The following is a 25,896-nucleotide window of genomic DNA, read 5'->3' on the forward strand; positions in this document are numbered from 1 at the left end:
AAATGTCACAAGTTTGGACATCAAAGCAAGAATTGTAGAACTCGAGTACATTCAAAAAATCAGATAAAGGACAAAGGCAAAGGAAAAGTGGAAATTGAGAAAGTGTGGAATGAAATGAACTAGAAATAGAAACAAAAAATAGAAGATGGAAATAGTGGAGCTAGTGGAGTTGAGGTCACCCAATCCAATGGAGAAGGTGATCATCCAATCTCTAACTAAACAAAATACATATGTATGTAATTGTATACCTAAATGATATATCATACATTAGTTCCTTGCATAAATGTGTGCCAAAAGTTCATTTTTATATTGTAATACTCCAAAATTGGCACATTACCATGATAAACCAATTCAAGTCTATTAAAACATTCCTAAGTCCTATTTTACTAGGCAATTCTAATTTTGATAATCACTAATTGACCTAGGTGTCAAATGCTAAAAAACATAATCTACATTAATCACACTATTTATTTAATTCCTAAATATCAATTAAAATCATCTATAATAAACCTATTGATTTAATTTAATTTAATTTAATTATAATTGTTCATACTTTAATTAAACTAAATTCACCCCTTTAGCTAATGTACAAAGGAATTAAATACATTCGATTTAATAAGATATGTCCTCTTTTTAATTAATTAAATTTTATCCATTTATTAGGTCATAGTATATTATATTAAATTAAAAATTATCTCCAAATCTTCTCTTTAGTTCAAAAATGGAAACTTTGGTGGACTAAAATTAGAAAAGGAATTAAATCAGTTAACTCCTTTTTCAACTCAAAATTAAATTAGTTAACTCCCTTTCCATAAGGAATTTTCTATTATGATGAGTCTCATCTTCAATCTTGATCATCCATTCCAATTAAACTTGATCGTCGATCAATTATGGAGTTCTATTTAAGAAGCCCTTGATTCCTCATTACAGAGGTGGATTTGAAGTTGCAACGAACTTATGCTAGAATATTTACTCATTTTCTCTTGCATTCTTAGCTTAATATTCATGCATATCAATCTCATATAGTTTAATAATGCATCCATTTAGATTAATTGTTCTTTCTTATTCTTGTAATAATCTTTCATATATTTAGATAAATCTTGCATATCTCATATAGCTTTAAATCCTTTGTTCTAGAGGTCTGGTTGCCCACTTCTCATTCTAAAAGAAAAGTAAAAATCCTTCTAGTTAGAAGGTAACAAGTCAAACTATTGGATTACTCAGATGAATAATCTCATATTTATTCCAAGATGATCTTATAGATAATGCTAGTGTTGAAGTGTGTGTCAAGATTTGAGGCTTACATTTCACATATACATTTCTAGCGCCCACCATGGGGCTAGAAAAATCAAATTTTCTAACCTCATTTATACTATTTTTCATTTTTTTATGATTTTATCGCGGTCATCTGTACCATTTTCTAGACTTTTGCATGAGAAATCTTGTTTTCATGTGAAGAATTGAGGATTTCACACCTTTCATTGTACTTCCTCATGTGAAAAAGTGCATAAATGCATAGTTTCTCACATGGTGCACATCATTTTCTTGTGCGGGCCTATGTGTGATCTCACGCAAAATCTTGCAATAGCATATGAAAATATAGTTTCTAGAATTTAGATTTATCATTATTCATTTGACTAACAATGTTTTCTAAAGCATTTTATTTCTAATTTATGGTTTTTAAATAGTTTGATAGTAGTTTGCAAGATGCATGTCAAAGACACCTTATTAAAACACTTGAAACAAGTACTAATTGTGTGATTGAAAGATGCTTTGTCAAAGATACACATGTTGAAGACTCATTTCAAACCCACTTAAATCTTGTGTTTTCTTTTATTGCTTTCCACATTTAGTATAAATAGGGCTTGTGAACTTTGTAGTGTGCAAGATAGGGGAATGGGGGAGTATGCTCTTTACTACTTGAAAGTGATACCCAAGAGTAAATTAGAAACCTAGAAGCCTCTAAAAGATGGTAACTGAGGGAGGCAAGCAAGTTAATGGTTCTTCCAAATGAGGCCTTTAATGAAGAGATGATGATTTCCTTTTAGGGGATCAAAGTCTTGGAATAGGACAAGGTGGGATTGGTAAGATAACTCGATGATTAACATGTCTTGCATGTTTGGTTAAGGTGATGAGGTAGAGGAGTATGCTCTTTCTCCTTGAGGGAAATTAGAAACTTGGACTCTTAGATCCAAACCACCAGTCTGAGTCAACCTTTAGAGGCCTTGCCAGAGTGATCCAACCTCCAAGAATGACCCAAGTGAGCACACTCTTTTTGCTGGAGATTCCAACTCACTATAGTAAAGAAGCTTTATAGAGGGAAAGACTCAAAAGCCATATTAATTTCCTCTTCTTCATTCTAATATCGTATATCAAGATAGGCTCTATCTATTGCATTGGCTAGCATCGGCCCCAATCTTGTTAGTCAAGTGTGTGCACTTTCAAATGTTGGTGTAGGTTGCTGGACTCAAATTTTTTTGTGAAGCCACTAAGGGTTAATATGAATGGAAGCCAAGTAAAAACCTCTTAGTTAGTTGCTACAAAGTTCACCTCCAAAAGGGGGCATAATCTTTGTGCAAGGATGGGGAAGAATCTCTCCTATAGAACTCACCATAGGCATGTACCTAGGCATTGGAAGGTGGTATAGCACTTGACCCCTACCATAAGGGTGTTCATTTAGCATATATGTTATTAAGCCCTTGGAATACACCAAAAAGATAAGTGCCCTCTAGTGGGGTGGCATGGTTGTGTGAGGTGAATGCATGCACATATGTTGTCAGACAAAGGTTTTGCTTCCTCTATCATTTTTGGTTATAGGGATAAAGTTTGTTTGTTATTGATTCTTTTTAACTTGTCCAAAGCTGTCAAAAAAACAAAAGGTCAAGAATCCTTCTAAGTTGCTTTGCCCTTAGTTGGATTTTTTGTGACTACTACTCGCTTCTTGTGTTATCTAAAAATAAACTATCTTTTTAAAACCAAAATGTTGTTCAAAAACTTGAAAACCATTTTGCTATCTACCTACAATCTATCAAACAACCAACAATCTATCCATAACTATCAAAAACATTAAAATCTCTTCAAAATTTCATCTTAGTTGTTAGTGTAGTCCCTTTTTTTGCACCCATTTTTGAGAAATTTCATGCGAGAACCCTTTGAGTTCACACATATTTGTATGGACCTATCAAAGTCCTCATTTAGTCTTGTGCAAATCTCCATGTGAGATCTTGCAAATCTATCCTTCTATGTTAAAGCCCTATTTTCTTGTCAGTCTAGCACATCTTTGCATGGCTTTGTACAAGTCCTCATGTGAGGAACTTGGTCAAAAATTGTTGTTTTGAATCTTTTCCTAGTTCTTTGTGCCTTTCTGCATGGTTCCCTAAGAATATTCATGTGGGATCTTGCATTAAAACTATCAGCCTATTCTATCAAAGCTACCTATGATCTATGTCTAGTTTATTACTTGCAACAATTTACCTCTTTTCTGTCTACAAATAGTGTCAAACAATGGCATCTTTCTTAGCTAAACACTTGTGACCTACATGCAAACTTGTCTCATCTCTTAGTTAACTTGTCTTTGTCCCCTTGTGCTAGACATACTTTGTGTCATAATAGTCATAATCTTTGGCTGCTCTAGCCATTACTTAGACAACTTGTACCTTATTATACAGCACTCTTATCTTGCTTTTTGAGACTATTTTCTAGTGTGGCCCTTGTCTAGGCTTTCACATTTTGTCCTTGTCTATGACTATGGCAACAAGAAGTAGAAACATGTTTTATCCTTCTAGATTTAGATGAGGTAGAGCTAGAGGTCATAATCATAGAAGGGGTCACTCTTTAGTTTATACATAGTCTATAACCAATTCATCTAGTGAGGAGTTTTCATGATCTCCTTCACCTATCAAATCTCCTTGTGTTCAAAGAATATTTTCTATTAACTTACTATAATCCAGGAACCCCTTGTACCAAGAGGATCCCAAAACTAGAAAAGGTTATACATCTCCAAAAAATAAAGTTGAATTCTTATTCAAACAACTTTTTCAACCAACATACACCATAAATTATCACATCCCTAAAATGGCTAAACAAGAACTAGAACATGGAGAACATAGTAGAGACCAAGATCAACACAGGACTGGAAGACATTGGGAATATTTTACTGATGAGAATGAAGAAGAGGTAGAAATACTCCCCGAGCATATTGAAAAATGTTATAAAGACAAAAACTTCCACAAAGTCATGGAGATCTTTCTTAACAAAGACAAACAGAAATACTTTCTTAATCTTGCTCAAGAGGGAGCCAAGGTACCTCATCACTTTAACATTGAAACTATCATTACACTTGAAGAGGAAACTAAAATGTCTAAATTGCAAAAACAATTGAATATCATGCAAGACCAACTAGCCCAAACAATTCATGATAAAGGCAAACCTAAAAAAATATATACTCTAGACACTCTTTGTCCATTTCATTTTGACAAGAGTATAGATATACCTCCTTCAAGAGGAGTTGAGTTTCCTAAGTGTGATAAATACTTTGGAACTATAGATCCCCAAGATCATTTGTGGGAATTTGATGCCTTGTCTATGGAATTTGTGCATAATCAGACATATCTCATGCACCCATTTTCAAGAAGTCTAGGTGGTTAGGCTATGGAGTGGTTTTCATGCTTGCCTATAGGTATCAAAACATTCAATGAGATTGCAAACTTGTTTGTCCAGTAGTACTCACACAACATACAACACCTAGTTAACATTTGAGACTTTTGTAACCTTAAACAAAGAGTTAAGGAACCTTTCCTCACATTCCTCCATAGATGGAGACAATTTTACACCAAATACTCATGTAAAATCCCAAAAATAGAAAAACTTGATATCTTTAAGGATAATCTTTTACTTGATTTTGTGTATAAAGTTCAACTTCAAGGTCCACACACCTTTGAAGATATGGTCACACAAGCTATCTGGATAGAGGAATCCATGGCCAAAAAGGGTGAGTTAACCTTTTAAAAGGACACTAAACAAGGATCCACCTCTAATAAGGACAAACCCAAGTATGTGAACAAAAATTGACAGGTTGTGCATGATGGATTTTTTATAATGTTACTCCTAAACCTATTAAGATAGCTTTCAATCTCATGGACTATCTCCAAACATCCAAGAATGTTGACAAACCTCCTTCTAACAAAAAAATGGTTGGAAACAAACCAAAGAGCTGATCTTGGGTTATAGACCCAAAATGAGAATTTACACCCCTTGGTGAACCTTTGGATGTGGTCTACAAGACCTTGCTACAAAACAAGCTCATTTATCCATTGGATAACTCTCATCCTTATGACCCACAACCACAACCACCATGGTGGAACAAAACCACATTTTTTGAATATCACCAAAACAAAGGTAACAAAACCAACAATTGTATCAACTTGCATCACAAAATCCAAGACCTAATTGACAATGGTGACATTTTTGTGGATGGACATAAGAAGAATACAAATCACAAGGCTTTCAAGGAGCCATTCCCATCTTACAAAAAAGGAGAAAACTCAAAATAGAAATATCATAACAAGATCAACTATATGTACTCTAATGATGATGATGAGATAGTCCATGTGGTTGACCCCATGGATGCTGAGTACAATGATGTTATCACCATCAAGGGCAACCAAGACAATACTAAACCTAAGACACCATTTTTCTTAAGGGGCATTTCTTCCAATATAATTCTAACAATGAACTATCACAATCTTTTGCCAATGTCATTATGCATTCTCATTCTATGTTGGTACTCAAAGGCCCTGCACCTTCTACTACTAAGCTAGAACAACACAAGGACAAACCTCTTGCTGGTACATTTGGAAAAGGAACAAAAGTTGCAACAACTTCTATGGCTACTAGTTATAGTATGCTTGATCAGTTACAATGAACAAATGCTGAAATCATGATCTTTGAACTGCTCAAAATCTTGCCTGCTCATAGGCAGATTCTTGACAAAGCCCTCACTAAGACAAACATCCCTTGAGATCTTGAACTTGAGAGGTTTAATTCTATGGTAGGTCATCTGACCTCACCTTACTCTATGTCCTTCTCTGAAGAGGAGCACAATTCACTAAGCCATCTACATAATCAACCTCTACATATTGAGGTCATGACACACCAAAAACATGTTTGTCATGTGCTCGTCAATAATGGAGCCAGTTTAAACATTGTCTTTGCTACTCTACTCAGAAAATTGGACTATTTTGAAGAGTCCATTGATCCCCATTGTAAGATAACTGGAAAAGCTTCTAAAAGTTGGTTTCATGAGTTTGATAGTTAAACCAAGAGTTAACTAGTCAAACAAAAACTTAGAAAAATGCATCCTCATCTTGCATTTCTTGTCAAAGTTGAACTAGAAAAGCTTCTGAAAGAAAGTTTTATTTGACCTATTGATTACATTGAATGGATATTAAACATTTTTCTAGTCTCCAAGCATGACAAATCTATTAGAGTCTATATAGATTTCTGATATCTAAACTTAGCATGTCTGAAGGATGATTTTCCACTACCTAACATTTATATGATAGTGGACATGACAAGAGGATATGAAATGTACTCACTCATGGACATATTTTCTAGTTATAATTAGATCAAAATTGCACCAAAAGATTAGGAAAAGACTACCTTCACTTGTGCATGGGGAACTTTCTGTTGGAATGTGATGCCATGTGGTTTAAAAAATGATGGTGCTACATATCAAATAGCAGTTACTATAATTTTTCATGACATGATGCATAAAGAAATGGAAGACTGTGTAGATGATACTCTAGTTAAGAGCACAAAATGCAACACTCACCTTTAAGATTTGGGACCTATCCTAAATTGCATGGAAAAATTCAGTCTGAGACTTAACCCCAAGATATATGCATTTGGGGTAACATTTGAGAAATTGCTTGGTTACATTATGTCTACAAAAGGAATCAAGTTTGATCTAGAGAAATTTCAATCGATCATGGATATGCCTCCACCTCATAATATCATTCAAATGAGGGGCTTACAAAGAAGACTTCAATCCATTCGTAGATTTGTCTCATAGCTAGTGGACAGGTTGTAACCTTTTACAAAACTCTACATAAAGGTTTGAAATATAAGTACAGCCAAGATTGTGAATAGAGTCTAACATAGATAAAGAAATACCTTGCTCATCCATCAATCTTGACGCCTCCTATTCATGGGAAGGATCTTATTCTATACATCTTAGCAATAGAAACATCTATATGTATCTTGCTAGCTTGAAAATACTATGATAATAAGGAAAGAGTTATTTACTATCTGAGTCATGCACTAATCTCCTATGAAATGAACTATAGTATTATAGAGAAGGCTTTCCTGATAGTCATCTTCACTTCCCAAAAGCTAAGACACTACATGCTTGCTCATATTGCACAACTAATTACTAAAATTGATCCACTAAAATATTTACACAGCAAGGCAGCTCTAACAAGGAGGTTGGCTAAGTGGGTCATGATCTTAAGTGAGTTTGATATTGAGTATGTTGAATGGAAGGCTCTCAAAGGACAAGAAATTGTTGGTCAATTAGTAGAGGCACCAATGTAGAGTCTTCTTCTACTACACATTAACTTTCCAGATGAATCAATTTTAATGCTTGCACGCCAAAATTGGGTGATGTTCTTTAATAGTTCCTTCACACAATAAGGATCTAGTGCTGGACTACTATTCATAACACCTTAGAAGTATTCACTACCTAAGGTATACAAGATTTTGTTTCCTTGTATGAACAACATTACAAAATATGAAGCTCTCATTAATGGCATGAAGATGACAATTGAATGGAGACTAGATCAATTGAACATCTTTGGTGATTCAGAGCTCATAATCTACTAGGTCAATAAAATTTATCAAACAAGGGATGAGAATTTGATCCCATATAAATGCATGGTGGATGACATGAAGAAATACTTTGCACATATCACTTTTCAACAAATTCCTCAAGTAGACAACAAAGTGGCTGATGCTATGACTACTCTTGCTTCCTTGTTATAGATGATAGAGAATGACCTTTGACATGAGTTCCTAGTAGAAATATTACTCTACCCTACCTATAACTCCCCTAAATCTCACATGATCTATTCTATTGTAGGACATGATACATCTTGCTACCACCATATATACTCCTATCTGCATGACCACACAATTTTAGATGGTCTAACCTAGAATGAAAAAAGTCACCTTATCCACAATCCTTCATAGTATGTTATTATTACTAATGACTTTTTTAGTAGAGGTCTTGATGGAACGTTCCTTAGGTGTCTAGAACCTAATGAGAGCAAATGCACATTAATCAATGTCTAGGAGGGCATTTTTGGATCTCACTCTAATGGCTTGACACTAGCTCATAAACTTATTAGACTTGGTTACTATTGGCTAAATACGGAGTAAGAGGCAATCAAATATGCCAAGTCCTATAAAAAATGCTAGCTCCATGGGAATCTGATTCATGCTCTAGCTAGGAACCTACTTCAATCTATCACACTATGTCCATTCTAACAATGGGCCTTTGATCTTGTGGGTTAGATTCACTGGTCATCTTCAAATGGACACAAGTTCATTATTACAACTATAGACTACTTCACTAAGTGGGTAAAGGCAATTCCTCTCTCTATAGAAAATGGAAAAATTTTAGCTCTATTTATCACAAATTACATTATATGTAGGTATGTTGTACCTTCCTCCATTATTATTGACAATGGAGGATAGTTTTAAAAAAAATATCTTAAGGAGTTATGCAAAAAGTTCAAAATTATGCAACATTGATCTTTTATCTATTATCCTCAAGGTAATAGTCAAGTGAAGTCATCCAACAAGGTGATCCTTAAGATCTTGCATCACATAGTTAGCAAATCTAAGGGACTAGCACCTTCATATTAACCCAGCTTTATGGGCTTACAAAACAAGTATCAAAACTCCAATGGGTACAATGCCCTTCACCTTAGTATATGTAGTAGATGTTGTGCTTCCCATTGAGGTAGAAATTCCTACTTTGAGAATTTCCATAAAGGCCCTCATTACTAATGATGACTAAAAAATATCTCAGCTTCAAGAGCTAGTATTTTTAGATGAACATCGACAAGTGGTGTGCGATCATCTTCAAGCTTATTAGCAACGTATATCCAAAAGTTATAATAAGAAAGTTAAGCCACATGACTTCCAACTGGGTGATCTCATTCTAAGAGAAAACCCTAACAATTAGCAACAAAGGGTAGAAAAAGGGAAGTTTGAACCCAACTGGCTTAGTCACTAGAGTGTTCAGATCTAGTGCTTACCAACTTTCTACAGCCAAGGGAGAGGTGCTCAAGGAGCCCATCAACACTCTTCACCTGAAGTAGTTCTACAACTGATCTAGTTTCAAAAGCTCTTTCTATATCTCTAAATGTCCTTTAAAAAATCTAAAAAATGCAAAAAACTCTTGAAAAAATCATTATCTTGGTGAAAACCTAGCCATAGGCACCTTGGTAATACCAAAAACATTTGAAAAACTCAAAAATACAAAAAAAAAAAATTTAAAAAAAAATCAAAAAATACAAAAAAAAAAAAAATTGAAAACGAAAAAAAGTGGCATTGGAGAAAAATTGGCAAATAGGTGTCATGGTAGCAAAAAAAGAATCTCTACCAAGAAGGTGAAAACCTAGTAAATAGGTGCCTCTTACTTCAAATACCATATCTCACAATGCATCTTCTAGCTCCTATATAGTTGCTTTCCTACTTTATTTTGCTACTTTCACTCATGTATCCAAGGATTGAATCTTGTTATAACTCAAGGGGAAACACCCTTAGTGTCATAGGAATATCTTAAGCATCAGTCACCAGTTATTCTAACTGTGTCTTCTTACTATTGTTAGTATCACTTAGAAATTCCTTTCGTAGAACATCTCTCATGATAGTTACTAGTTATTCTAACTATGTTTGCCTACTGTCCCTAGTGTCACTTAGAAATTCCTTTCATACAACATCTCTAATGATAATCACTAGTTGTTCTAACTAACTCTAGCTATGGTTGCTCATGTCACTTTTGAGATTTCTCTCATGTAAGATCTCTTTCACATCAGTCACTAGTTGTTCTAACTGCATCTATCTACTATCACTAGTGCCACTTAGAGATTCCTCTTATAGAAGATCTATTTTCACATCAATCACTAGTTCTAACTATGTTTGCCTACTATCACTCATGTCACTTTTGAGATTTCTCTCATAGAAGATCTCTTTCATGTCAATCACTAGTTGTTCTAACTATGTCTGTCTACTATCATTAGTCTCACTTAGAGATTCCTCTTACGGAAGATATCTTTTCATGTTAGTCACTAGTAGTTCTAATTGTGCCTATCTACTATTGTCACCCTACTAAAGAGATTTATTTCATACAAAATTTTGAACATTGACACTTGACATCACTCCTACAACATAAAAATGAACTCAAAATGATGAATTTTTTTGGGATATACTAATCTTTTCTTTGTTTTTTTTTTCTTTCACTTTATCATGTCTCTTCGAGTGACTTGATGATGTCTCTTTTGACTAGGGTAGTGAGGACTAGAGACATGATATTTTCTTTTTTTTCTATTTGCAGTTTAGTTCCAATGATTTGAAGCATCCATATAAAGAGAGGTGTCCAATATAAGAGCCTCTATCTCATATTGGATGGCTATGTGTACCTCAACTCCTTTTATATGGACTCTTCATTGAGGTTGGTTCTTTTCCTTTCTTGTTTGAGTGAATTCTCTATGCTATAGTAAATACTAATACTTGTCCTACTAAGTGAACATATGGTTCACTATGAGTATACCCAGCACATTTTAGTCTTAGGTTACAAATGCAAGGGTCATTGAGGATAGAAAACTTATTCATTACATAGAATAAGAAGGCTCTCTCATGTGTCTAGTGTGTTTGCATGCAAGAAACATTATCATCATCATATTGTTTATGCTTTGATGCTTATGTTAATGCGCTACATTAAAAGGGACAAATTTTTTGGTCATTTTGGCTTCTTGTGCCTCAAATTCTTACATTTAATCTTGGAAAAACTAGAATAGATATCCTATTCATGTTCTTATGACTGCAATGTCAGTGGGAATTTTATGGCATCTGGGGTTTCACTACACACTTAGTAATGATAATTATCAAAGCATGGTAACCAAACCTAAGGTTGCATCTAGTTTACAATTTCATCTAGCATATGATTGCATTGCATAAGCACATGGTTCAATTATAGCTCTACTTGCATCCTTCATGATGAGGAATTTTTGACTTCTTCAAAGTATCATATTTTTTCATGGCTATACAAGAATTTAATTCTTTGGTTCATCCTATCAATCTTCATGGGATAGCTATCACTATCAACAAAAATAGAACACTACATGATATGTTAGTTCATTCATATTTTGTATTTCATACATATTTTTATGTTTGATCTCATCTACACTACATTCATACATCACATCATATTTGTATTCATATTCATAAGCATTAAACATCTCGTGTAAAACAAGCCATAAAGATAGAAAAGATGACACATACAAATGGTATTTAAATGTATATATATACAAAACTAGATGCTACTCAAGTGTTGTTGATCTCAAAATGGTACAACCTGATGGTGGCACACTAGTGGATACATAGCCAAAACAAAATTGGGGCAAAATGAGTCTAACTCTTTCCTTACCCCTCACCTCTTGCTAGTGGTGGTGGAGGAGGAGGAGGCATATCAAGTCTCATTACAAGTCACACACCTCCCAACTCTCATGCATACTATGAAAATTGAGGCACCTACTTGGCCCCATCTAGTACAACTACTAAGTAATCTACAAAATAATGAGCTTCTCTAGCTGACTGTAGCCAAATCTCTACGCTACTTGCTCTAATTGCTCTTAGATCCCATGTTGTTAGTTAGCAATCTAGGAGTCTCTCATAGCTACCTATATCCACATCTCTCCTAGCTGTCACTGTGTAGTGCATATATGCTCTTTACCTCTCATCAAAGCCTCTAAGGTCCCTAGAGGAAGCTAGTCCTACATCTCCTCATCCCCATGCTTAGTTGACTACTTAGTTAGTTGTTGCTCCTCTATACAAGGTCTCTATGTCTCACATCCTATGGATTCCAAGGATCCCATCTCCCCTTTCCATTTCCTCTGACCCATCTCACTCCCACCAGCATCTAGGTCTAATCTCATTTGTCTTGGAGAAATCTAAACATGTCTGGTCCTATGCCTCACACCCTTTTGTTGGGGCTACTATAGTGGTTCCTAAGGTGCTTATACTAGCTATCTAGGTGTGGCCATCCCCACTAGATATGTAAACCTAGAGAAAGGATGACTCACAAAGTAAGTCTAATAAGCATGAGTCATCCCCCCATCTACTACTACTGGTAGGTAGTCCCATTGTGTTGCAACCAAGTTGCATACATCTATCATAGATCTCACTAGGTCAAATTTCACATACAAAAATTTGCATTTGACACTAGAATTTCATGCAAGATCTCATTCTCTCATGCAATATTTCACATCTCACACGAGGATACACTTTCTTGTGCGAGAAGCGATCAAACACTCAATGAAAAATGAGCCAAAACTAGGGTTTCTCGCACAACACATGGGCATCTCCCATACAAGAAAACCCACAATAACAAGTGAAGAAGTACATATCAAGTACTTCTTCACATGAGAAGAGATTGGCTTTGCATTAGGACAGATATCCACGTGCAAGAGCCAACACATAATACATTCAAAAAGCCCTAAAATGTGCCAAAATCATCTCAAAATGTGTAAAAAATTAAATGTGAAGCAAGGTTATCAACTACTCACCGAATGCCCATAGTTTGTTAATTGATTGTGTCATTGGAAGCACTCAAATTGATGTGTAGATAATGAGGCCACCATTTTCACCTCAAAGCTCTCTTCATCACAAAAGACAAAACTACAAATTATTTGAAAATAACTTTATGGGCCCTTATATAGGTTTTGACCTAATTTATCAAAATACTTTGATTGGTGTGAAAATCATCCCCTAGCTAATTTGACCGCTTTGAATCCATTTTAGGGATCAAATTTGAAATTTGACACACTTAAGTAGCTCGAAAAGGCATTTTAAAATTTTGGGACCGATGCAATTGAATGCTTGTGTAGTCCATTTTTTTCTGATACTTTATGCATCTTTGAATCTTTTCAACTTACAATTTCTTCAAATTTCCAAAAATTTATGGAAAAGGTCAACTCAAGTCATATTTGGTCAAACTTGGTCTTTGGAGCTCAAAATCACTTTGGATTGACTCCAAATTTTCTTCTATTCATTCTAATCTCTTCTCTATTCTTTGAAATCTCTTTTTTTTTTGTATCTCTTAATATACTACTCTACATCATATTTCTACTGTTTCATCTTTTGACTTCACGCCCAAGGGGGTAGGATGATTATATCATTGAATCTGAATTTCAACTCATATGAATCTTATGTCCTCATCACTTGGGGCATGTCATCACTTGAGGCATCTTGTCCTCTCTATCTGGCATCATTTGTCATCTATCTTATCTTTTTTATTAGTTGATCAATCTTATAACATTTCTTGTCAAAGTTCAATGGATGGGTATTAGGATAGTCTAAACCTTGACTCCTAAGGATCAAGCCTCATTCTAGGGATGATTCTACAACTCATGATAGGTCTTGGTATTTCTTTTATTAATCTAGGTATCTAGTTGTTTTATCTGGATTCCTTAAGATTAAGCTTTGTTTTGGATATAATCTTTAAAAGCTTGTAAATCTAGGTATATAGGTGTTTTAGCTAGATTCCTTAAGATTAAGCTCCATTCTGGAGATAACCTTTAAAAGCTTATCAATCTAGGTATCTAGGTGTTTGATTTGGATTCCTTAAGATAAAGATCTACTTTGGATATAATCTTTAAAAGCTTATCAATTTAGGTATCTAGGTATTCTATTTGGATTCCTTAAGGTTAAGCTTCATTCCAGAGAAAATCTTAAAAATCTTATCAACCTTGGTATCTAGGTATACTATATGGATCCCCTAAGGTTAAGCTTCATTCTAGAGATAACTTTAAAAAGCTCATCAATTGGTATCTATATCATCAATTATGGAATCAATCTCATTTCTTGATCTATCTTTCATAGTTATGATCTCTTTGAATTGAACATACTACTCACACATTCATTCAAAGAGGGGAAAAATGTAGTACCCCAAAATTGGCACATTGCCTTGCTAAACCAATTCTAGTCTATTCAATTATTCCAAAGTCCTATTTTACTAGGCAATTCTAATTTTGATAATTGCTACTTGACCTAGGTGTCAAATGCTAAAAACCCTAATCTGCATTAATCACCCTATTTATTTAATTCTAAAATATCGATGCAATTATCTATAATAAACCTATTAATTTAATTTAATTTAATTTAATTTAATTTAATTATAAGTGTTCATACTTTAATTAAATAAAAATCACCCCTTTAGCTAATGTAGAAAGGAATTAAATACATTTGATTTAATAAGATATCTTATCTTTTTAAATACTGAAACTCGTCCTACTAAGTGAATGTGCAGGTTATGACAAGTATACCTAGCACACTTATATCTTAGGTTATGAATACAAGGGACGTTGTGGATAGAAAACTTACTCTTTACTTAGCACATGAAGGATCTCTTGTGTGTCTAGTGTGTCTATACACAAGAAACATTCTAGTCATCCTAGTGTTTATGCTTTGATGCTTACGTTAACTAGCTACATTAAAAGGAACAAATATTCTGGTCATTCTGGCTTCTTATGCCTTGAATGCTTACATTTAATCCTAACAAAACTAGAATAGATGTCATATTCATATTCCTATGATTACAATGTTAGTGGGGATTGTATGATGTCTAGGGTTTTGCTACACACTCATTGATGATAATTATCAAAGCTTGGTAACTAGACCTAGGGTTGCATCTAGTATATGGTTGCATCTAGCATAGAATTAAATTGCATAAGCACATGGTTTGATTATAGTTCTACTTGCATCCTTCATAATGAGGAATTGACGACATCTTCAAAGTATCATATTTCTTCACAATTGCACAAGTGTTTAGTTCTTTGCTTTGTCCTATCAATCTTCATGGGATACCTGTCACTATCAACAAAAACATAACACTACATGAGATTTTAGTTCATTCATATTTTTCATTTCATACATATTTTCATGTTTCATCTCATCTACACTACATTCATACATCACATCATATTTGCATTCATATTCATAAGCATTAAACATCTCATGTAAAACAAGCCATAAAGACAAAAAAGATAACGCATTCAAATGGTACTCGAATCAAAATCTCATATATATGTGTGTGTGTGTGTGTGTGTGTGTGTGTGTGTGTGTGTGTGTGTGTGTGTGTGTGTGTGTGTGTGTGTGTGTGTATACATATCTATAAGTATATGTATATGTATATATATATATATGTATACATATATATATATATATATGTATACATATATATATATATATGTATACATATATATATATATGTATACATATATATATATATATATGTATATGTATACATATATATATATATATATATATATATATGTATATGTATACATATATATATATATGTATATGTATACATATATATATATATGTATACATATATATATATATATATATATATATATATATGTATGTATGTATGTATGTATATCTATATGTACATATATATATCTACATATACATATATATCTACATATATATATGTATACATATATACATATATATACATATACATATATATACATATAAATATATATACATATACATATATATATATGTATATGTATGTATTTATATGTGTATATATATATATATATATATATATATATATATATATATATATATATATATATATATATATATATATATATATATATATATATATATATATATATATATATATATATATATATATATATATATATATATATATATATATATATATATATGTACATCTATGTAAAATTTGACACTACTCAAGTGTTGTCAATCTCAAAATGGTACAACTTGGTTCTGGCATACCAATGGATACATAATCAGATCAAAATTGGGGTAAAATGAGTCTAACTCTCTCCTTCCCCCTCACCTCCCATTGGTGGCAAAGGAGGAGGAGGAGGAGGCATATCAAGTGTTACCACACTCATATTTTTCTCGTGTCCTAAGGTAGTTCAATTGTGAGTCATGTCTTAATGGTGAAGTTGAACTTGAAGTTTCAATTAACTTCAAGTTCAAGTTTGTGCTCCCTATTGTCTTTTGTGTGACAAAGTCCACATTCACTACCCGAGTAAATATTGGTGAAGTCAAAGTCAAATTTGAAGCCCAATCATCCCAAACTTTAACTTCAAATTTGATATCACTTTTGTATACTAACATTTTGTTTTCATGCAGGCATTTAATCTTTGAAATAAAAAAGGTGAAGTGAGCCCCAATGAAGACATTTTCTGATGCATGTGACATAATAAATAAGAATATTGAGGTGGCATGTGTCTTGATACCACAAGATTTTGAGAAAAAGAAAATATTTCATTTCATGATGACATGGAGCATTAATAGGCATGCAAATTTGATGTGCATTAATAACAAATCACTCAGAGGGTATTTTCCAATGTGCGGCACACAAATAGTAATTATTATATTTACTTGCCATATATGTATTGTGATTTCCTTCATAAGTTATCCCTTAAATGCATTACTTAGCCATTTTAGTGTTGATTCTACCATTTGCAAAAAAAAATCTCGATGCCATCTAGTAGGGAGAACATGTCACATGATAAGCTCTATTAGACTGTAAGTGCACTAACATTACCCTCTACAATTTTTATTGTGCTTGCTTTTGTTTTGAAATATTTCTATTTGTGTCTTTTAGATCTTGCCATCCCATACCAAGCCATGACATTGTTTCACCCCAAAATGCCCAAATTTGAAAAGCCATGTCTCCTTAGCTCTTTACCTAAAATTTGTGACATGTTTCTGGTTAAAAAAAATTTGACCGATGTTATTAAAAGAGATAGAAATACCCAGTGAGGTCCTCTATACCAAAATCTAGTTAATAGTGGGTTGCTTGAAGCCACCACATTTCTTGCAATGATTGCATGCCCAGAGCTAGTCATTGAATGTGCAAACCATTATGACCCAAGCATAAGGTATGTCAAGAAAATTTTAGGAGAAGTGATAGTCAAGATCAATAGAACTAGTGTTTGTTTAGCCTTTAGGATTCCTCACAAAGAACCGTATGAACCATGGACATTTGAGGAGGAAAAATTTCTGTATGCTAAAAGTAAGAACAATTATGACAATAAATTAGCTCAATCTTGGCTCCTAAGACCAACAAAAGGTGGTTCAAGGTTGCCCAAACCATTAACCATTGAACATTTCATTAAAGAAATTGCAGACATTGTGCTTCTGTTGAACAAAATCAAGGGAAAAGAGCATCCATTTCATTAGGAGACATGGATGTATTTCTTCATCTAAAGGATTATTGAAGGGGATAATTTTATTGATTGGGTTGACCTAATTGCCAAGAATTTATACAAGGGTTTAGTGGCCATCAACAATTTTGGTCCATTTTTTCTATCTTCCTTTTTTTTATGTCTTAGCAGTGTCTAAAGAATGGGAAAGCTTTCCAAATTTTCCATGGATAGATGAGATGCCCATTTACCAATATTACAATGATCTTCAAGAAGCTACTTTGTGTAAAGAGTTCAAAAGAGTGAATGATGTCTTTCTAGGTAGACTAGTCTTTGAGCTTTAGGGTCATGAAAATAATAGGTTGTCTAAGGAAGCAATGCAAGCTATACAAGTCTATAGTTGTTTTTACATTCAATTCCATAGGTTCACATATCTCAAGATGGGTGGTTTTTCATGTGAACCATTGAAGTTCCCTCGTTATTGCTTAGACTCTATTGTTTTATCAAAAATGTGTAGACAATTTGTCTCTATGGTAGAGTCTTTTGAAATTTCTAAGAGGTCATCTTCTATTTTCTTTCTTGTCGAAATTGGCCACTATAGATGTCCTAGTTTAAAGCAAGCTATGTTAAAAAAAGCATCTTTGACACGTCTGTGTTTCAAACTCTTCTCCCCACAGGAAAACTTTGATTACGTCAAATTTTTTAGGAACAATTTCAAAAATGCAATTTCTTTTGTTCACATTCCACAATTAGAAGACTACTAGGAAAATTTTAGTGATGAGTTCGAAGTAAGGAAAAGGCCGTGGTCGAGATTAATAGTTAAACAAATTAATATTTTCAATCTTGATCTTGATAAATGTGGGCTAAAGGAGGAAGATTCAAAAGAAGTGCTTGACCCATTTTACATTGACCAAATTGAATGCATGCTTATTCCCAAAATTGATTGGGGAAGAAGAGAAGAGGATGATGTATTCTCTCACACTAAGGATATACTGGCTAGGACTAAAAATTGGATAAAATCAAAGATTTTTGTCACCACTAACCCAACTAGGAAGTCTTCAAAAATGAAAATTTAAAATTCCCATCAAAAGCAAAAAGTTATCACTAACCAAGATGTTCATGGTCCTATTGTAGGTTCAATTGAAGTTGAAGCTAAAGCAATTCCACAACCACTTCAAGTTCAAGTTCAAGAAGGAACCCCTAAAGCTAAAAGGGTGACCTATTTAAGCACAAAGAAGGCATCAACAACCAAAGGTAAGAGTATAGTGACAGTTGATCTTGAGGTTATAGAAGAACCACCTATGGCAGACAATGTACTTGAACCCTAGAAGTCATTAGTGAATACTGAGAACTAGGAGAGTAATCTCACCTTCGCTATGTTCTCCCCTAGTGCCAATAAAGAACCAGTCACACCTAAGTGGTTGGAGACTTCTATTGAAAGGAAGCAGAGAATGGTGCCCCTTTTGATTCCAATTAATGATTTAGTTAGTAAATTCTTGGGAAAAACACCTAACGTGAAGAAAGCTAGGACAAAATTGAGGGTCAAATTTGACCAAAACTCAAGGCATTGGTCAGCTGAAATAGCCATGCCACTAGATGGAAGCTCACACAAATCCTTGGCTCCTCAAGACTACCAAATAACAAAGGTTGATTTAGGAAAAGGAAATCATGAAGTGGATATGGAATTCTTTGAAGCCTCTCATAAGAAAATTGCACACAGGGTATGGAAGGATGGATAGGATAAACAAGAGATGAAGGAGACAATAAAGAGTATGGCATAGTATATCAATGCCATCCTTCATCCTAATGCAAAACCTATCAGCAAGATGTCAACGATTTTTGATGTGTCCCCTGCAACCAACCAACAATCCCTTGATAACCTGCAAAAGTGCAAAGTAATCACAAAGATAGTAGGAGAATAGGTGCAAGGCATCCTAGATGACACTACAAAACACATAAGTCTCCTAGATAAGGCTTCAAAATAAATCTCCACCATCACTAAAAAGGTAGAACTAAGCAATGAAGGATATGAGAAAGAAAGAAACAATTAGGCAAAGGTAATGATATGGCTGGAAGATATCCAAGAGTTTGGACTTTAGAAATTTCAAGTCAAATGCCTTGTGGTATGTTTAGATGAGAAATCCTTGTATGTAATCAAGGATATTATTGAATGGAGGAATGAAGCATTAATACAAGGTGTAACTAAAATTAGAGAAACCTTGCAAGAACTTAAGGTCATACACCAGATAATTCAGGGAGACCTCAAATGGTTTGTCAAACATTTCACAGGTAAAGAAGAAGACTCCATTGCCCAATCTGAGGAAGTGATTAAAGAGGTTCAAAAGAAATTCCAGGAACTCCAAGACAAGAAGACACCAACTAAGAAAGACTTTTTGAATGTAGCCCACACTGAAGCCATGCTGATAATCAACCTGAAACACTTGGAAATGCATGAAGAAAAGGTAGCAGAATTGAAAAAGGAAAAAGAAATATGGAAGCAACAGTTTTCTTGTATTGGTCTGCCTCATCAATCTATTATTTCAGCATTTTCAACTACCTATGAAGCATGGAAAGTGGTGAGAAATGCAGCCGACATGGATGGTGCTACCTAATAAAAATATATAGTTATAGATAGTCGCTTAGTTGTTCTTGTTGTTGTTTTGCTTTTCTTGTCTTTTAGTTAACACAGTTTTGTTAACTAAAAGACTATTTTACTCCTAGTGGGGTCATTTTGGCAACTACCTAGTCTCGTGCCTTATAAATATATAATTAGTATGGCATAGGGTTAATCTCCAGTAGACTGATAGACAAAACTATTTTTGTTTTAGGTTTTAATCTTAAGTTTTAGAAAATAGCATTTCAGATTTTCAACAAATATAAAGAGAACTCTGTAGTTTGATTTTGTTAAAAGATTTGGAGGTAGATATTGCTATCAGCTTCTTTGAATTAGTATTTCTAAAGATACTATTTATATAAAATCTTTTACTATGTTTTTTGTCAATTCTAAGATTGCCTATTCAAAATTTGAGAAGATATGAGAAGTGAGTTTTATTGGACCTGCCTACTTGTTTACTTGACTTTCAATTATGTGGATAATATTGATAGTTAAGATCAAGTGGTTCTTTAGCATTAAGATTTATTTTATATTGATGAAGTAGAATAAGTTGATTCAACATTTTCAGTAGATAGTATTTTGAAAAGATCTTTCTGTTGGGTTAAATATCAAAAATCATTATTTGCAATAAAGGTAGCTACGCCTATTTTACTAAAGAAACCTTTAAGTAGAGAATTCCTTAGAATTTTATAGGAATTCATTTGTTGGTATGTATTTTTCTTTGTTTTGAATACAAAATCATTTGAGAAAATTTTTTTACTAAGATCACTTCTTGCTGAAGGTCGCACACCTCTTGAGTCTTATGCATACTATGAAAATTGAGGCGCCTACATAGCCTCATCTAGTACAACTACTGCATAAGCTAAAAAATAATAAGCTATTGTGGCTAACTGCAATTGGATCTCATCCTGTTACTCCTCTGATCTATATGCTACTCACTCTAACTAGTCTCAGATCTCATGCTCCTAGTCAACAAGCCAAGAATCTCTTAGAGCTACCTATATCTATAGCTCTCCTAGCTACTGCTACACGATGCATATTCACTCTCTAGCTTTGGTTAGAGGCTTTGGTTAGAGCCTCTTGGGTCTCTAGCTGGTCTTGCATCTCCTCATCCCCCTACTTAGTTGGCTACTTAGGTGGTCACTACTCCTCTGTATGAGGTCTCTATGTCTCACCTCCTATGGATCCCAAGGATCCCATCTCCACTTTTTGTCACCTCTAACTCATCCCACTCCCACTAGTATTTGGGTCTAATATCATCTATCTAGGAGGAATCTAAACCTATTGGGTCTTGCACCTCACACCCTCTTGCTAGAGCTATTGTAGCGGTCCTTGAGGTACCTGTACTAGCTATCTAGGTGCAACCATCCCCATTGGATCTATAAACCTAGGGAAAGGATGACTCACAAAGTAAGCCTGATATGTAGGAGTCATCCCCCTATCTACTACCTCTAACAGGTAGCCCCATTGTGTTGCAACCAAGTTGTGCATATCTAATATAGATCTCCCTTGATCTAATCTCAAGGACCATTCGTAGTCCAAATTTGTTGCTAGCCACCCATAAGAGTAGTACTCCTATGAGATGACAAATTTTGAAAACTCTAATTTGCATTAATCATGCTATTTATTTAATTCCTAAATATCAATTCAAATTAGCTATAATAAACCTATTGATTTAATTTAATTTAATTATAAGTGTTCATTCTTTAATTAAATTAAAATCACCCCTTTAGAAAATGTACAAATGAATTTAATACATTTGATTTAATAATATGTCTCATCCTTTTAAATACTAATACTTGGCCTACTAAGTGAATGTATGAGTCACTGCAAGTATACCTAGCATACTTCTATCTTAGGTTACAAAGACAAGGGTCATTATAGATAGAAAACTTACTATTTACTTAGCACAAGAAGGATCTCTCATGTGTGTGGTGTGTCTACAAGCAAGAAACATTCTAGTCATCCTATCATTTATTCTTTGATGCTTATGTTAACTTATTACATTAAAAGAGACAAATGTTCTAGTCATTATGGCTTCTTGTGCCTCAAATGCTTACATTTAATCGCAAAAAAACTACAATAGATGTCCTAGTCATATTCCTATGATTGTAATGTGAGTGGGGATTGTATGATGTCTAGTGTTTCACTACACGCTTAGTAATGATAATTATTGAAGCTTGGTAACCAAACCTAGGGTTGCATTTAGTTTATGGTTGCATCTAGCATAGGATTGCATTGCATAAGCACATGGTTTGATTGTAGCTCTACGTCCATCCTTCATGATGACGAATCAGTGACTTCTTCAAACTATGATATTTCTTCATGGCTGCACAAGTGTTCGGTTCTTTGGTTCATCCTATCAATCTTCATGGGAAACATATCACTATCAAGAAAAACAAAGCACTGCAAGAGATGTTAGTTCATTCATATTTTGCATGTCATACATATTTTCATTTTTCATCTCATTTGTGACTACATTCATACATCACATCATATTTTCATTCAAATTCATAAGCAATAAATGTCTCATGTACGATAAGCCATAAAAATAGAAAAGATGACACATGCAAATGGTACTTGAAAAAAATCTTGTGTGTGTGTGTGTGTGTGTGTGTGTGTGTGTATATATATATATATATATATATATATATCAAAAAATGTACAATTGTGCAAAACTGGATGTGACTCAAGCATTGTCGATCTCAAATTGGTACAAGTTGGTGCTAGGACACCAATGGATACATAGCTAGATCAAAACTAGGGCAAAATGAATATAATTATTTCCTTCCCCCTCACCTCCCATCAGTTGCAAAGGAGGAGGAGGAGACATATTAGGTCTCATTGCAGGTTGTGCACCTCCCAACTCTTATGCATACTATGAAAATTAAGGCACCTACTTGGCCTTGTATGGTACAACTAGTACATAAGCTACAAAAAAATAAGTTGCTCTAGCTAACTGTAGCTAGATCTCATCTTATTATTACTCTGATCTATGCATTGCTCACTCTAACTACTTTCAAATCTCATGTTCTCAGTCAGCAATCTAGGAGTCTCTCACAGCTACCTATATCTGCAGCTTAGTCAACTACTTAGTTGGTTGTTTCTCCTCTATACAGGGTCTATGTGTCTCACCTCTTATGAATCCCAAGGATCCCATCTCCCCTTGGCATCGGCTCTAACCCATCCCACTCCCACAAGCATCTCAGTCTAATCTCATATGTCTAAGAGGAATTTGAACCTATTGAGTCTTGTGCCTCACACCCTCTTATTGGGTCTACTATAGTGGTCCATGAGGTGTGTGTACTAGCTATCTAGGTGCAGCCATCCCCACTAGATCTTTAAACATAGGGAAATGATGACTCACAAAGTAAGCCTAATATGTAGGAGTCATCCCTCCATTTGCTACCACTTGTAGGTAATCCCACTGTATCACAATCAACTTGTATACATCTATCATAGATTTCCCTAGATCTAACCTTAGGGACCATCTGTAATCAAATCTATTGCTAGCCATGCATAGGAGTAGTACTCCTATGAGATGTTCTAAGGCCACTCATGTTGTTGCTATATGTGAGTTAGTGGGAATCTCTCCACTATCTGCATGAATCGACCTATCAATGGTCATGAAATGAACATATACCCCAATTCTTGAGATGCATCTTCCCAATCCTTAGTCTCTCACCATGGCCACCATACTACTACCACTAGGTCATTGAACTGACCCCTCCACTTCTCAATCTTCCAAAGAGCTATCTTTGTAAGCTAGCCTCTATATCTACAAATGTTTGGCTCCATAGACTATTGTTTGTTGGAAAAAATGGGCTTCATGACTAGTAGGTGCTCCCATGCTCATATCTAGAGAACATAAACCCCAGTAGCTATACTCTTCCACTCATGATTTATGATCTCATGCATCTAATGAAACATGTGTGCAAGCATGCACTATCCCCACCCATCTCTCTAGGGTATCTAACATCATCTATAACATCCTACCCCATCTACATTCTAGTCCATGCTTGCCTCTGTCAAGCATCAAGAAATAACTAATAAATATCCCAAACACCACTACCAATCTATGTGTGTACCTATAAGTGTGCACAAGCTCATCCTAGGTGATGTCTTAGCCCATGATCAACTCCTAAAACATGGCTCTCAGTGCCTCTATGCATGTCCATGACACTATGTTATACACTACTCTCAGCCCATGGAAGGGTATCCATAGTATCTAGTAGATGTCCTCCAGTTTCACTATCATCTCTCCCTGTGGCAAGTGTAATGTGTTCATCTCTGAATGGAAATGCTCCACCAGTGTAGTCAATAGGCCATAATTCACCAACACTGGTAGAACCTAGCAAAGTTATTATAAACCCAATCTGTCAATGTGAGCCATATCGGCATCATCAAGTCTCCACAACAAAGCTCCATACAGTGGGTAATGCGATCAAAATTTGACATCTTGAAAAGTAACTTGCACACACACACAAAAATAATAGGCAAATAACCAATCTCTACTAAATAAACATGAAGAAAGAAAGAGAAAAATTGCAACGAAAAATCAAATTTCACATTCAAAAAATTACATTTAACACTAGAATTTCATGCGAGATCTCATGCTCTCATGCAAGATTGAAAATCTTCGCACAAGGATACACTTTCTCACATGGAAGTGATCAAATACTCAGTGAAAAATGAGCCAAAACTAGGGTTTCTCATGTGACACATGGGCATTTTCTAGGAAAGAAAACCCATAATATTAGGCAAAGAAGTACATTCTAGGTACTTCTTCATACGAGAAGAGATTGGCTTCATGTGAGGTGAGACATCCTCATGTGATAATTGATACATAATACATTCAAAAACCCTAAAACATGCTAAAATCATCTCAAAATATGTGAAAAAATAAATGCAAAGCAAGGCTATCAACTACTCACTAGATGCCCATAGTCTATTGTCTAGCTATGTTGTTAGGAGCACTTGAATCAATGTGTAAACAAGGGGACCACTGTTTTTTCATCAGAGCTCTCTTCTTCACAAAAGAAAAAAGCACAAATGATTTGAATATGACCTTGTGGGCCCTTATATAGGTTTTGACCTAATTTATCAAAGTACTCCAATTGGTATTAAAATCACCCCCTAGCTAATTTGACTACTTTGAATCCATTTTTGACTAATTTGACTACTTTGAATCCTCCCCTTCCAAATATTGCTTGTCCTCAAGCAATGGCTAAACAATAAACCAATCAATCCACTTGGATCCCAAATGTAGTCATGAACTATACTACTGCCAATTAACACAGGCTCCTGCAATATCCTTTGCAATATGACCAAGAGGAATCCATAATCAAACTGACAATTACAGCTCAACCAAACTCCAAAATCACCACTGCCACAGTCAGAAACCCATGAGACACAAACTCTTAGAACATCAAAACCCAAGTAAAGTGGACAAATCAAAATACCAACACAGTAAATACCATCAACGCATCCCACTGGCCTATACAGAATGTACAATCCAACTCTGCAACAATGGTGAACACTCTCGAATGAAACTATACCAAGTATGGAGAATCCACACACTATACAACTCCTACAGTCAACACAACTCTGCAAATCATCGGCCACTATCTCATAACCATAACTCCCATGCACGGCTGATGGTGAAAAGACATTACAAGATAAAGAGTAAGAAATGGAACCCAAACCAAATTTGCCTACCATTAACTCCTCAAAACAAGGATCAAATGCTAACGAATGTACATACCCTGCAATATAATGTTGATTAAAAAAACCAAC

The sequence above is a fragment of the Cupressus sempervirens genome, chromosome 11 (genome assembly GCF_028749045.1).
Source record: "Cupressus sempervirens isolate cs-2001-9-10 chromosome 11, ASM2874904v1, whole genome shotgun sequence".
Lineage (NCBI taxonomy): Eukaryota > Viridiplantae > Streptophyta > Pinopsida > Cupressales > Cupressaceae > Cupressus > Cupressus sempervirens.